This window comes from Betta splendens, chromosome 6 (assembly GCF_900634795.4).
Source record: "Betta splendens chromosome 6, fBetSpl5.4, whole genome shotgun sequence".
Lineage (NCBI taxonomy): Eukaryota > Metazoa > Chordata > Actinopteri > Anabantiformes > Osphronemidae > Betta > Betta splendens.
This window is the reverse complement of record NC_040886.2, coordinates 6811917-6825992: the sequence shown is the minus strand read 5'-3', so window position 1 is coordinate 6825992 and position 14076 is coordinate 6811917. Positions and strand designations below refer to the sequence as shown.

Sequence of the window (14076 nt, the reverse complement as noted above, 5' to 3'; positions counted from 1 at the left end):
GCTGACGCAAATCGCTTCATGTTCACTTCTCCTCGCCACGAAATACGAAGAAAGACGCACGTAGGAAACTCACAGCTTTGGCTTTTGCACGTCCACGTCCAGATTCCTCGGTCACGGTTCCGTGGAGGGTCTCGCGTTTCATCCTATCTGAGCAACTATAAATACACGTGTACACGTTTCTAGCGAACACAAACCAGACTCCTCCACTCGGCCAGTCAACGCCTGACGGCTGAGACAGATCTGCGCTAATAATAGGGCTGAGGATCCAATAATGCCGTTTAAATCCGAAGTAGCCTTTTACAGGGTGTTTGTATGTGTGCCTCTCACACATGCATGCTCTGTTTATCAGCCTGAAGAGTAAACATTTGTAGATCATCACTGGACTTTGCTTTTTAATAGATCACCTCATGTTGGTGTAGACTAGACTTTTGAGGAAAAAAAAAATAGAACTATTAAAACTTTACTTCCACCATCACAACTAAAGATGAAACCACGAGTTTCAGTCTTCTTAGTCAGTTACTGGTGCGCTGATGGACCTCTGACCTCAAGCCAGGTGCTGTTGCAGCACAATGGCCAATTCACCACCACCAACGAGCCATAATCGCCGGCTTGCTGAGAAACATCCACGCCATGAGGCATTTCCAGCATCCTGAGGGAACAATGACATGAGCGGCAGGCATGTTTAAAATGCAGGAAATCAAAGGGCTTCTAAAGTCAAAGTGACTTGGGTGCAGACGGAGATTTGACGCCGCAGTGGCTTTACGATGATTAAGTGTGATCTTTATCACTGCGCCCAGACAGCTCTCTCGCAGTCAGCCTTGTGTGGGACAGACATGTCCTCAAAAAGGAGAACAGCTAGCTTTATACAAACACAGCTAATGCTGTAGTATTGTATTCATGCATTTATTTTAGATTGGTGCAGAAATGCATTCAAAATCAGCACCAGACGATTTGGAGAGGAGAAAAGATGGATCGGCTGAGAGAGCGGAGAGTGGGGATCTGTTGAGCAGAGGGCCAGACCACAATGACTGCAAAATGAAGAGACCAGATGTGCCTCTTTGGCAGCCAGTTGAAGGAGCTTTACAAAAGGGGGGAGATGGACATGCAACTGGGGCCCCAAACAGGAATCACATCCAGGATACGAATGTGGCATAAATCAACCATTTTCCACTGAATGCTTCTCTGTGATAATAAAGACAGAGTTAGGTGAAAGGACAATCCCAGGTCTCCTAAAAAGAAACATGCACTTAAAACAATCTTGAGCCTTATTTTCTAATAATAACAATAAAATGTCTCATTGACTTTTGCGTTTATAGGTCTTGAGGGATCCAAGGAGAGTCGTACAAAAGCCAACTAAACGATGAACCCAGGCGGGTGGGGAGGTTAGAGGCAAGGAGGAATATTTAGCATTACGTCACTGAAACTGCAGCAGTGTGTGTGTGTGTGTGTGTGTGTGTGTGTGTGTGTGTGTGTGTCCTCTGCTCCCGCAAAAGCAGTCGGCGTTGGTTTCAGTGGCTCATAGCTCGTTTATTACAGTAAGAACAGCCTGGCACCAGAACTGCTGATCAATGGAGCTGCTGCTGCTGCTGCTGCTCAGTCAGTCACTGCAGAGTTACACAACAGCCACAGGAGGCAGGAGAGGAGGGAGACGGTAAAGGATGTATGGATGAAGCAATGGGCTGGTGAAAGGGAAAGCGGGTGAACACTGCAGACCACAAAGGCACATTTAGCCCGGGATTTATTGATGCCGTGAAAAACAACCTCCCCTTCCTTCTATTCAGTCTCAATCCATTCCTGTGTCCTGCACTTACTCACTGGCCGCACCTTAATTGCCCTCGATTTTATTGCTCCCTTTGCAGCCCCTTCATTAAGCTAATTTGAATGTTTTTGCTACTTTCGCAATCCTCGTTTGTATTCTCTTGCAGTCTCTTCCATTCATGCCCTGTTGCATCACGAGCCCCCATTCACACCCACCCGACTCCTGGTGCATGTCGTGTGAGAACGATGTGCACTTTAGGAGTGGGTGCAAGCATAAGAGTGTAGCTTAAGATGCCCTCACGTTTCCACCCAAGACTACAAAGCTGCAGATTATCTGACTTTGGGGATATTAAAGCTAAACCCTCTGCCTGGTCTCCAGTGTCATGGAAGCTTCCAGAAAACAGTCGCTGCTGGCTGCAGTGGGGCCGCGTGGCGGCCAAGGCCCCTCAGTCCTACACAGGCCGTCCAGGAATACATTACCACGAGTCAAACACTGGACCACAGCGCGCGCACACACACACACACACACACAAACTGGAACGCATACAGTACATACTGTGGCTCCAGCCGCTTGAGTGCACGTATGAGAGGAGACGCCAGCTTTAGATAGACCATATTACTGCATGTGCCAGGTTCCCCAGCGCAGACAGAGGTGATACTGACAGAAAACACACACCCGCACTGCTGAATGTTAAGAAACCATTTACATGTGTGTATTGCGCAATTTAATGTACACACATTTTTTTCTGCCAAGAACCAAGAGTTCACTATCACTACCGTGTTTCTATCACACACACAACTTGGCACAAATATGTACTGAACAACCCCCCCCCTTCACACACACACACACAGAGGTGTATGTGAGCTGGGACCAGGCCCAGAATCAAAGGGCTTATATATAGAGGCAGGCTGGGCGGCGCCAGTAGACAACGTCAGTGAGTCTTGCACATACAGTGGCCCTACAGTGAGTGGACACCACTATAACTCTGCAGTACATCTGTTCCTATAAACCCCTGCTACCTGTCTCTGCCTCACCATCTATTGGCATGTAACCACAGCAGCCTCTAATTAAACACTCATACAGACTCCCAGTGAGAGTTCAGACTTTATGAAACTTACAAAAACTAAAAAAAACGTAAACTTAAAACACAAGACTAAATGAGGGAACAAATATTTATTTATATATGGTGGGAAATTATCTAATCAAAATATTTGTGCAGGCAGAAGTATACAAAATGCCCCCCCCCCCAAACACACACACACACTCTCTCTAAAGGCACTGCTTTAACTATGTTTACCGGGAAAAACCATGAACAAGCGTTTTCTCAAATGTCACCTAGACGCCAGCAAAGGCAGATGTTGTGTCTGGGTATTTATGAACCCTGCTCTTTTATTGCCGCATATGTAGACAGGTGTGGTTTCCGTTTAAGCTCCAGTCGACAGAGGAAATTAAATGCACCGCATTTTGAGAATGTGAAGAAGCACAGTCATTCTCAGAATGTCTGAGCTACTGGGGATGGTTTGCAGGCAGGTATTTCTAATCTTTTAAACTTCCCTCCCTGGTTTAAACAAGATGAAAAATATATAGAATAATAATACAATCGTATTCCTCTCACTTGGTAGAAGACATTAAAAAAAACAGATGGAACAAAGAGAAACATCTTGCAGCATGAAAAGGCCCTGCTTCACTGATGAGGCTCAAACCAAAGGTGATACAGCGAGTGTCTATCGCCATCTACTGTTTAACAGAAAGAATGCATTGATCCTGTGGGAGGGATCGATTGGCATCTACACTCTCTACTTCTTCCTGTGCGGAGTGAATGGTTCTGAGGGATGAGGCAAAAGTGTAGGCCACCACTGATGTCTTGTTTAATGGTGTGCTGTCTGGTATTGATGTCATGTGAATAAAAGCTTTTGCACCAATGAGTGGAAGGAGGAGGTGAGCACAGGAGATGAAAAGAGAAGACGAGGAAGTCATGTTTCTCTGGCACTGAATGACTGCAGCTTATCCCCACCAATAAATCATGATTTGAATAACCAAACAGCCATGTCAGAGTTTACAAGATACACAAATTACCCGTCAACCTCAGATTAGAAGAAGAAAGAACGTGCGTCAGCATGGAGAAGAACAGAACTATTGATCTCCGTGTCTGCCTCTGGCTGGTGGTGGACGCTGGTTTTAGACTGCAGCTACTTCATGTTGTCATGTGGCACTGGACTGGAGCAAGCAGCTGACAGGGCCCGGTGCAAGCCTTGATTACACAACCTCAAAATCTGGTTTTATGCTCATTAAATGCCCCAGTTTCACTTCCCCTCCCTCATTTGTCCTATAAAACTACCCCCTTTAGTGTCTCTTCAACATCTCTATTTAACCTTTACTCAAAAAAAAAAAAAACAAAACAAAAAAAAACAGAACACACAACTCTCCTTGGCAAAATAATGAACTGACATTGCTTGCTGAAAATCAACATCACTGACCAAACAAAATTGCCAAACTGCTGACAGATAAGCTTATTTATGCCCACTGGGCAGTCATGTGAACTGGGCGCATACTGCCCTCTTGTGGTACAAAGAGGAACAGCAGTTAAATCCTAATCAACAACTAAATAGCTGAACAGACTATGGAAGTAAATGAGAGCTTTGACAAGTAGTAATGACTGATAAGTAATAATGAGATAAAATAGCTACATAACTAAACAAAAATTTTACATCAAAGAGAGATGCATGATTTTTTTCTTTTTAATGTGCAGCCTCATTAGCGTGAACCACTCTGATCCACGTAACCAAACAGTGAGCTCAAGGCTGACAGCAACAGGCTTTGAATTACTAACGAAATCTGAAAAAGACCCAAAAATATGCAGAGACACATAATAATGTATTCAAATCTCCGGATTTGTGTGAAAGCGCTATAGACTGTGCACGCTGAGCACACGTCCCGGCAGTTCAGAAGTGATGCTAGAAAGGCCTCATCCATGTCCCTAATTCTTACGGTCATGCATGCACCCACACTGACATTCACGATGCGGAAGTGTGGCCTTCCAAGCTTCGAGGGGTTATGTAACAGCTGATGCAGTGGTGCATGCACACAGATCTTCAAACAAAAAGCCAATGACCTCTAACCACAGCTGTAATATAGCGAAAGGGGAAATACTGTGTCAAGGTCAGCAGCTCTGAACAAGAAGAAACCTGATTTATGAAAGTAGAACTATCACAATATTATGGAGTATGAAAGGAGGCTCTCGTCCTTTATCATGCGTTAGCTTTGCTGCATGTCTTGTACTGTATTTTTATTATTGAAATGCTGTCAATTAAAACGGAACCGATGTATAGACGTCTCAAGGACGAGACAGAGTGATGGTAAGAGACGCGTGTGGTTAGAGGCAGAGCTCTGCTACGCTCTGACAAACTAAGCACAGCGGCAGCCTGCATGGGGAAACAGCGCTTCCTGTGTTTGTGCATCTCTGCGTTTGTGCTTCCTTCAGCGTCCCAAGTCACTAAGTAACTAAGGTCCTGCTAGAGACTCCCCTGCCCAGTGGAGATGCAGAACAATGAGAGCACATTGCAGTACAGGGTGGGCCAGGAAGAGCTGTTTGTTTGGTGGGAGGGTGGAGAAGGGTCCGAGTAAATAGGTGGAGGAGTGACACACACAGACGAGTTGGTGCTTTTCAGCCTAGCTGTGTGTCTCCAGAGGCGAGTTGAGAACAGAGGTGGTTAACCAATAGAAAAAGTAGACGATATTTCAGAGAAACCCGCGGCATCCAGCTTATCAGACGACGGCTGGAGGCCTGTTAAATGTCAGCTTCCTGCACCCGGGCAGCATCAGGTTACAGCTAATCCCGCTCAGAAATATCACAAACAAGCCAGATGCAAAACCTGCTTCAACTCCAACACAGGCTTATTCAATAGCTACCGGCCATTTTGAAAAATAAAAAGTCCAAACTGCGTGAAGTGTCTTTTCTGCCCTCCCTCCCCTCCTCCATTCGGCCCTACAGTAAGTGACACATGAACTCGGCAGAGCAAGTCCCTGACCTACTGTTCTGCGAGAGGAAACGGATGTGGGGTACGTCTCTCACTCCCTCGATTCCCCTCTCGCTCGCCCATGAGAGCAACGGTTTAGAATAGAAACGGCTAAGGGAACAGATCCCAGATCTTACACGCGTACCCTCGTCCAGAGCCGTAGATGTGGATTGGAGCACAGCCAGGAAGACAGAGACTTACGTGGTTCAACGTGCGACAGGGAGTTTGGTTGATACTAATCCTTTTCAGAAAAGATGCTTGTAAGATATTGAAAACCTCACAAAAAAAAAAACAGCATTTGGAAATATATAAACAAGAGTGTGTCATTTCATTTTATCATTATATATCACACCAGTCACATCCGTTGAGCAGATGTCCAAATATTGACACTACTTGTTACTATCTAAATAAGACACACTGCATTTCATCCGTTAACGCACACAAACCACAGCAGTAAATTACAATGCAGCTTCCGCTGCCAACTTCCAAACGTTGAGCACATGGAGCACCCACCACCGACGACGACGACGACTCTCTCCTCTCAAAAAGCATGGGTGATAGAGAGACGAAGGAGCCTCCGAGAGGCAGGAGGCGAGGAGTCGCTGCTGGCCTCAGAGCGTCCTCCTCCATCACTCTGTATGTGGGTTAATCTGCTTCCATCTCACCTCCCTTAGCCTCATTTAACCAGCTAACAGCCAGTAATAAATCAACAGCGCGCCGCTCTCACCTCTAATCTGTAGTAGCCTGTTCGGCTCGGCACACTCCCCCATGATATATGACTCAGTCCACTCTGGCTTCTACTGTAGGAAGAGACCTCTGTGGGGAATAAGAGCCAGACTGGCTGGCAGAAATAGAACCCTGGCCTCGTCGTCTTCTACTTTGGTATATTGCAACGGGTAAACAACACATGCGTCCGAGTGCGAGCCGGCCTTTTCTTTATTTGTCCGCTGTGCTCCCGACCCATCCCACACCTGGGCCGCTCACAACGCCCCGTGTTCACAGCCAGCGTGGAGATCGTTTCTAAGCTAGCGCCCATACCGACAGGCTGCTGGCTCATTGTTGGCATTTATCACCGGCCACGCGGCCCGAAAAACCCACCGGCGATTCAAAAGGGCTTTTAGAAAGGTCACGGTCGGCAGGTCTGCGGCTGGCAGCACCGTGCAGGGGAGAAAAGGCCAGTGTTGTGACACTGTGCCAAAATGCTTGACTCTTTTATATTATACAACCGTGTGTGTGTGTTTCAAACAGCACACGCCTACACAGACCCCCTGTGCAATCCCCTCAGTCAGACTTATCCTTGTTTACACAGACACGCTTCCCCCAGAGGACATCAGACGCCTTATCGGGGTCAAATGTTCCGAGTCTTCTGTCCAGCCTTGAGCTCCTCTGCCCGGCTCCTGGGAGGCCCGGCCGGCAGCCCCCGTGCAGCAACCCCAAGTGACCCAGCGGAGGAAATTACACGACCCCGCTCCACCGGCTCCCGCTCCGTTTGCTCTTCGCATTCATTCCAAGTCAAACTTTTTCCTTCCAAACGTTTCCATCCTCCTCCGCGCCCCCCCCCCCTTTTTTTTTTTTTTAAAAACGTGAAGTGTCTCATGGGGCTGGTTTGCAACACTTCCAGACTCAGATGTTCATGTTTAGTAAGCTGGCCAACAACTATGAGGAAGTTGGGGCTGGGTTTGCACTTGCAGACATGTTGATGCTGCGTCTATCCATCAATTATGCTAAAAACATTTCCTGGTAGGAGTCACAGGCATGCTGGAGCCCATCCCAGCTATCGCTGATGCACCCCAAGCACCACAGAGCTTGTGTCCTCAGTGTAAAAAGAAAAGCGCTTCCAATGCGCGTGTGTGGGAAAGTTGAGACTATTCCTATGTCTAAATCTGCTGCTGTTTAATGTGCTAAAAAATTGTGCAGGGTTGCAACTGGGTGTGGATTTGAGAGCTTTGCATCAATTACAGCGCGTGTCCTCATTTTCAAAGCATCCCGCATCGGAGACGACGCCCTCCTCCTCCTCGCCGCCGCCTCTGTGTGGCGGCTGTCGCGGCGGCAGGAAGTAGAGGAGATGTACGGGGTTGTCAGCAGACACATATGAAACATATGGCTGCTGGTGCTGGCCTGTCAGACATTAAGCCCGCTCCATCACTGTCTCCCTCTAATCTCACTGACTGCCTAACTGATGTTTAAATTCTCACCCAAACCACATCCACATGTGGCGTAGCAGCGGGCACAGTCATAGAGAGAGAGTCAAAGGTAAAAGGAAGGCCTGCTGGGGGGAAATCCTCTCCCTTGCAACTCTTGCTACGGTTTACTGAACTTTGCTCTCCTCTGTGATGTTGGCCTTTTGTTTAAATGTCCAGACACCTACCACACCCTGCCCACAGGCTAGAGTTGATGCCTTTTACAGTCACAAACCATATCTCACAGACAGTGAGATAAGGGTAATTAAAAAAAGAGATAAAGAAACCGCATTGTTTTATTTTATTTCCTGGCTTTTATTCTTTGGAACAGCATGTCCCCAAGCTGATAGGAAACGTTAGCATCAGCAAGTAAGGTGCTGTTCACTGGTAATGACGTTACCTCTCCTCCCAGTCTTTCAAGACTGCAGCACCAGCTTAGTCACTAAAATCCACCCAGGTTCATCACTTCATCAATGAAACTTGTCATGAGCAACACTTGGTCAACCAGGTCTTGGTAAAATAAAGGAACCATTAAGTGGAAGGCTAAAACAGACAGTCAGGATGCACGCTACCCATGACATCATTGTGTACATCCTGTCCAAAACTGCTAAACAGGAAGCTCATGAATGAAAACAAGAGTGTCTCTCCCTCTCTCTCTCTCTCTCGTACTGTAGGTCTACCATGCTCACTGTGAATGATCGTATCATGCACTGAATTTTCAGCACTTCTTTAATCTCATTCACTCTGTGTATTCACACACGGTTGATCTAAATATGTGAACAAACAATACGCAGTTGTGTGCACACCTACACATGTACTTAACAGCCAGACGGAAACGTTGGGATCCAGCTCGTCAACGTAAACGGTGTTTTGGTGCATGAGGAAAACAGCCTGGAGTGCTGAACCGAGCCAAGCTCCTCTGAGGCATGCGTGCGTATACCGTACGCATGTATACATCGGCGTGTGCGTGTGCGCCTCTTACTTTGCGAGGCAGGGATCGCTAATCCAATTACAGTTCAGACCAGCCTAGATTCCATAGGCTCAGCCACCAAGGACAAACACCATCACCATCAGCCCACTACCTCTTCACCGACGCAGCAGTGAGCTGCTCCGCTGAGGCCGTGCTCGAGGACGCTGACTATTAAAAGGAATAAAATCAGCCAGGTAAATTAAGGCTGTGACGTCTCAAGGTATGATGTTTGGGGAATCAACGCCAATGAATGCTGAATCTGGACAGGAGATCCAATGCATTTGTTATGCGCCTTTCTAACCTGCACACAGATCCACACTCCATTTCTCTCTCTGTCACCAGGCGCCCAGGCCCCTGCCAGTTAATCTTCCTCCATGTCCTGCACTGCAGCCCTCTGCTGTTTCTAATGTGGCTCTCTGACCCACGTCGTTGCTTCACATTTATCTCCATATCTGTGTGTGTATCCCTTTCCCTGCTCCCCTCTCCCTTCAGCCCCACTTTCTGTATGCTAGCACGGCTTCTCATCTCATCTCAGCTGCAGTCTCTTCCTCATTTGCAGCTTGTCGCCTGTTTTCACTTTGGGTAATAACACATTTATTGTACTAATTTGAAATAGATTCTAAGAAAGTGTTAAAAATATAGGATAGAACATTAAAAGAGCATCTTCTCAAAGCAAAGGGCTTGATTGAATGTAGTGAGAACTAAATATGAAACAGTGCAACCAGCCCTGTAAAATATTCAGCCAATTGTTCTGGGGGGTGGCCGTGTGGGTGGATGGCAACAACAACCCTAAATCCTGCTGTAGGGGCTTCAGCTTATTTTAGCTGATTGTAAGACAGTTCTAGCCAGCAGCAGCCCATGATTGTGATAGGGTTTGACAGAACAGTAGCTGCTCCCAGGCCCGTGGCACCCAGTACAAATGGGGGAAGCAGCAAAAAGTCCAGAATCTGTGCAGCAACACTGGCCTAATATTAAATAAAGCCTTTTTAAAAGAAGAGGTCCTGTTTCATGATTTAAATCAGAACAGGAAGGCAGAAGGCGGCTGGTCTCAACGCTCCTGCACGCTGACGGCCTTTTTAATTCACACAGAGTTCAAAGCTATTGAAGAAGGCACACACAGTCAGAGCAAAGTGCCACCATCCCACCAACAACACATAGTGACGCTATACCTTTAAAGTCAAAGTGGTGGCAAAATGGACGTATGGCATAAATGGGGACATTTTATTAAAAGAGGGCAACTGTGCACCTCATTGGCTCATTATCAGGGGCTGGTGGTTAAATGGCAGCAATCTGTGCGTTGATACGCAAACATTCATGCTTTCGCCCAGGTCAGGACCTATTCGAGTGGGAGGAGAAGCTTCACAAGCAAAGCCAGTTCCAGGTTGGGATGCAGTTGCAGACCCTTGATCTAGCACAATATTAGGTTACACTATACTCAGACAGCGTGCACCACCCTTAAGCTCTTGAAACCTCATCTTCAGGTTATAAACGAGGGCAAAAACGCCACACGTAGCGAGAGTCTCCATCTCAAGTGTTTGGCCGATTCTCCGATTATCCGCTCATGCATATTCAGTGAAAGGCAAAGTGCAGAGTCATTCTGGTGTCGCGTTCAATTTGGGCCTCACCCTGCATGAGAGAGATGGAACGGGAGGCGGAGAGGCGTCTCGGGGGACGAATGCGAGTGTTTACCATGAGCGTGCCTGTTTAAGCTCCTGTATCTGCAGAAAGCATGCATGCGCTCGCCATGTCTCCTTATACGCCTTCAAACACTTCCCAACCTTCCCAACACTTCCTCTCAATCGTGGGTAAGGCTCATAAAACATTTACTTTGGACACGATCTGTATTATGTTGGCAAGACATTTTAACCACTAATGTTAGATCTGTTGTGCTCTACTATAAAAAGGGGGAGCTGCTGAATCTGCTAGTGACTAGATAACACACGTCACCTTGCAGTGAAACACGAAGCCACCGGCACCTCTGAACTATGACAGCTGAGGTCTGAAGGTGCGTCGACCGGCCCCGTGCTCATTTTTCACACTCGTATGCATCTAGGGAGGAGGAGGTACGGCCTCTTTTGCCCCAAAATAAAATGCAGACCCCTCGCCTGTCAGTTCTACTCTTCGCCTTCCACTGTTTCTACTGTATGAGGCCTGCCCACGAAAGAAACTACCCGACGGAACGCGTTTCGAGCTCCCATGTGCTCAGTGCGATTGCAGCGAACACGCTGCTCGCTGTTGAATGCGTCTCGGGGAGTGCGGAGGCTGCCCTGGGCCTGCTTTCTGCTGCCAAACGGTCCAGCTCAGGCCGCAGCCAAGCACGCAAATGTCTTTGCACATCAGCGTCCCAAGGGGGGGGGGGTGATTAAAGGCAGAGGAAGACAGAAAGAGAGGACCGAGGCAGACCCAGCCGGAGAAATGGAGTAAGTTGGTGGGGTGACTAAATTGCCCTTTCTGTGAAGTAAACAATACACCACTTTAATTTGATCCTGTCTCAGCAGAGCAGCGTGTCATGCATTGATGTTGATTCTGTGGCAAAAAGATGAGGTCCTAGTCTGTGGTGGTCTAAACTGACCTAAGTCTATTATCTGGATGTGATATGAAGAAAATGCTAAATGCTATTTAATAGAAGCCAAATGTAAATATATACTGTTTTGATAAACCTTTACTGACACTGAACCAGCCTAAGTAATTCATCAGAATTTGCCACTTTTCTCTGGCCAAAACCTTAAACCAACAGATTAATGTACCGATTATTGGTCAGACAAACATTTTCAGTCTGATCGACACCCAAACGTCAGCACGGACACAGAGAAAACTTCAACAAGGTCACTCTTGATGTGAACTGTGGGGTGATTGTTCTCAGTGTTGGGCTCTGTGGGGAGCCCGTGGCGTGTGGAGATACTGGGCTGACTGCCACCTACAACAACAAGGTTAATCTGTAAAGCAGCTCCACGCTACTGGCTGTTAAACTGTTTGGCCGGGCTGCAGAGCCGTTTAAATGGCAGCCTGGGCCGTCCGTGGTCGAAAAGTAAAGTCATTGCTAGTGCACGAAACATTGATTCATAAGGAGAGAGATTCCCATTGTGACATGAGGAGCAGCAGCAGCTCTCTGAGCTTCGACAAGCGAGTTAACAGGTCGTAACAAGCAGACAGCGAGGCGCGACTGCTGCTCAGCCTTCAGGTCAGGACAGGAGAGAGACACTGCGGTAAACTGTAGAGTCAGAGAACTCCTCCTCGCTCAGACCAGGCAACACAGCGGCCGCTTTGGTTGGTTTCTGTGTCTGAGCAGGTGGGTTAGGGTTGGTGACGCCTGCTCGTCTGTCACATTTCCTTTTCAACACTGCATCTATGGTGCAAGCAGCGGAAACAACCCAGATTGCCGCGTGTGCAGTTTCAGTGGGGTGACTTGAGGACCGGGTTGTAGTGTGTAAAATCCCCACTGGGGAAAATCTACATATACACAAAGCTCGGGTCAAAGGCATGAAGATGTGTTACTCTCACACACTGACTCAGACTGAAACCTCACATCACACAAGACGGCTCACAACCAAAATACAACCACAGAGCCTCTCATGCCTGGCTCCAGGACGGAAGGTAGAGCTTGTGCAAGTACAGTAAGATGACATGTGGCCCAACTGACGAGTAAAGACGTTTGCCTGCTTGTGTAAAACATGTTTAGGACTTAAGTGCTTCAGACCACAGTTACACATTTACATACCAAGTAACAGAAACGATTCAGGCAGCTGGACTGATTGAAACAACAAAGGCATTCGTGCATGAGTAAAAGCCCGGCGTCAAACTGAAGCCAACATTATCAAAGTGAACACCTGCTTAGATAGAAGTGGAAGTGATCACGACTGCAATGGAGAATGTGGCAGAACCTTGATGCCTAAAACAAGCAGTTACGCATACAGATGTCGACCTGCTGGGCCTGCGAGAGGCTGAATGAAACCTGTTAAAAATTAACAGCACGACCAACAATCATATAAATAGATATGGTGAGACACTCGAATACACCGACAGGCAGATGTTTCCTACTCTGACTAGAACAGGTTTTTGTAAAAACTCTTCATCTCCAGCCTGCAAGTACAATGACTTGGTCCAAGCAGATGAGGACTTTCAAAACAACTTAAAACATTTCATTATTGAGTTTTCATAGACTAACCCGAAAGTAAAAACTAGCAGCAATTGGTCATAAAAATAATTAGTTGCACCACTAAAATGAGGAAATATAAAAATATCTGTCCTAAAGAAATTGTACAGTAGCTGCTCTTTCCATTTCTAAATTCTTAACATAGTCAAACATATTTTTAAGCCATCGAAAAGTGTTATCAAATTGAATGAAAATAAATATCCTCCCTAATGTTTGTTGTCCACAGCCCTTCATTACTGGAACCAGCCGTGCTCTTACTAGCAGGACTCCAATAATCCTGGCTAATGATAGCGGGCCTATAGGCCATTAAGTCACCGGTGATGCGGCGCGAGTTAAGTGTACATTAAACCCGACTCCTGCCTAAAGTGGCGCCGCACTTAGAGGATGCAGCCTCCGCTCGGCTGCGTTTCATTCAGCATTACCAAACCGCCCAAAAGTTAAAGGGGATTAAACATCTGTCAAGCCTGCCCCTTCTCACCCAGCACTGGCACAGCTCTCCAGTGACCGAGTGTCCCGTCCGGGTCTGGACAGAGGAGGCTGCAGAGCTCTGACATTATGCCATCATCTGCATGTGGCGTGCAAACACATTATTGTGCAGCACATGGGTGCGAAGCAGTAGTGGTTTACTGCACTGGCAGAAAACGGGATGATCTCATATCATTGTCTCAATATCAGCTCCTCACAATCGTCATGGGTCATTTTATCTGCTACACACCTCCCGATAATTCCCCCGCGAGCGGCATTCTTCTTATGAACGACTCCACCTTCCCCCCACCTGGTAATTCCCTTTACTCAACGATTTAATCAAAAGCATTCATTTCCCTTTCCCCTGTGCTTCAGTCACATCCCTCCATCCCTCGAGATGCTTTTCCCCCCATCCGCCTCTCCTCTTTCATTCATCGAACTCCATTCTCTGTCCTCATCTCGCTACATCCGCACGCTCCTCAGCTGCCTTCACCCGGCGTTCTCTCTTTCCTCCACCATCGTCGTGGTCTCTG

At 47.1% G+C, this 14076-nt stretch overlaps 1 protein-coding gene across 2 annotated transcripts in view; it reads right to left on the bottom strand.

The window, feature by feature from the left end:
* Positions 1-14076, bottom strand: part of mob2a (MOB kinase activator 2a) — a 43529-nt gene that overhangs the window by 26664 nt on the left and 2789 nt on the right. The gene's annotated exons all lie outside the window — the stretch shown is intronic.